General features: G+C 43.3%; 1 non-coding gene across 1 annotated transcript; it reads left to right on the top strand.

Annotated features, from left to right (window-relative positions):
• The first annotated feature begins 1,213 nt into the window (after window positions 1–1,213).
• Window positions 1,214–1,285, top strand: TRNAY-GUA. Its single transcript has one exon. It is a non-coding gene; the product is annotated as a tRNA-Tyr (tRNA).
• The last annotated feature ends 603 nt before the right edge of the window (window positions 1,286–1,888 follow it).

The raw sequence follows: 1,888 nt of genomic DNA, 5'->3' as shown, positions 1-1,888 counted from the left end.
GGAGTAAAAGTCTGAACTGCTAGTATAATACCCTTTCTGAAATCTAGGTATCACTGGATGACATAATCATGGAACCATAAAACAGAAAATGGAGAAAAGGAATAAAAGAAAATGAAAATTCAAGATAGGCGCTCTCAAATCCCATTCACACATAAATGTATGTGTGTGTGCTCAGTCGCTCGGTAGCATCCAACTCTTTGTGACCCCATGGACTATAGCTCACCAGGTTCCTCTCTCCACTGGACTCTCCAGACAAGAATACTGGAGTGGGTTGCCATTTCCTCTTCCAGGGGATCTTCCCAACCCAGGGATAGAACCTGCAGCTCCACATTGGCAGGCAGATTCTTTACCACTGAGCCACAAGAGAAGTAATGGTAAAAACTAATGGTAAAAAACTAAAACTACCATTTTACTGATGGTAAAAAACTCATTAATAAATTTGAAAGATAAAAGAACATATGCCCAAAGAAATAGAAATAATACAGCAAACTGAAAGTGCTTTAAAATCATAACTTAAAACCCTCAGATATTATAGAGTATATGAGTATCTACAAAATAAAACCCTAAATATATTAAACAGATAAGGAATCTCTGCACATAAGAATCAAGTATAGGTGAATATGACAAATAATCAATTCAAAATTATTTTAAAAATCGAAGACTACAATTCTTAAAGACTTGAAACATTAAATAAATGAAGCTAAACAGTAGATTAGAAAAAGGCAAAGAATGAATTAAAGATTTCAGTATGAGCACATACCCATAGTTTGAAATAAAAGGTTAACAAATGGAATTTTACAAAAGAGAAAAGCACAGGCTGTTTATGAAGAGTATGCTACCCTGGTGGCTGAGACGGTCTCCTGCGATACAGGAGACTCAGGTTTGACCCCTGAGTGGGGAAGACCCCCTGGAGAAGGGAACAGCAACCCACTCCAGTATGCTTGCCCGGAGAATTCCATGGACGGAGGAGTCTGGTGGACTACAGTCCACAGGGTACCAAGAGCTGGACACGACTAAATGACTAACACTTTCACTTTCACATAGCAAGGATGTCAGCCATTACCATTTGTGATTTGGCGGAGACTCAGAGGCAGGCAGAGTAGTGGGAAAGCTTGACGGTGGAAAAAAAAGAAAGGCTTCCTGTCTGCCTTGATTGGAAACAGCTGACAGGGAGAAACTGGGTATGCAAATTAGGGGGGCATCTTATGGGGCTTCCCTTGTAGCTCAGTCGGTAAAGAATCTGCCTGTAGTGCAGGAGACCCAGGTTCGATCCCTGGGTTGGGAAGATCCCCTGCAGAAGGAAATGGCAACCCAGTCCAGTATCCTTCCCTGGAAAATCTCACAGACAGAGGAGCCTGGTGGGCTGCAGTCCATGGGGTCGCAAAGAGTCGGGCACGACTGAGCGACTAACAACACTTATGCAACTGGTTATGCACGCATGCTCAGTTACTCAGTCCGTCTCACTCTTTGGGCGGTAGCCAACCAGGCTCCTCTGTCCATGGAATTCTCCGGGCAAGAATACTAAAGTGGATTGCCATTTCCTACTCCAGGGGATCTTCCCGACCCAGGAATCAAACCTGCGTCTCCTGTGGCCGGTGGATTCTTTACCACTGAGCCACCTGGGGGGGGCGCCATGAAATTGTTTAGGAGTGCATCTTTGGCTTCCTCTAGTTGGTCTGATGTTTGAAGCAGGGACAAAGATTAAGGAAGCCGTCAGTTATTAATTTATGATGATATGGGGCCAATTGTTGCCAGGGTCATTGCTTGTTTTCCCAGAAAGTTAAGGTAGAAAAAATAACATGACTTCCTACAACTCTGACTTTCTAGCAGACTCGCTTACTGGGTTGGTTACTGTATAAAAGATATTGGTTTCCGGAGCTGGTTGCAG

Source organism: Cervus canadensis, chromosome 24 (genome assembly GCF_019320065.1).
Source record: "Cervus canadensis isolate Bull #8, Minnesota chromosome 24, ASM1932006v1, whole genome shotgun sequence".
NCBI classification, from domain to species: domain Eukaryota; kingdom Metazoa; phylum Chordata; class Mammalia; order Artiodactyla; family Cervidae; genus Cervus; species Cervus canadensis.
Note: the sequence above shows the minus strand (reverse complement) of the source record. Positions and strands in the feature narration are given on the sequence as shown.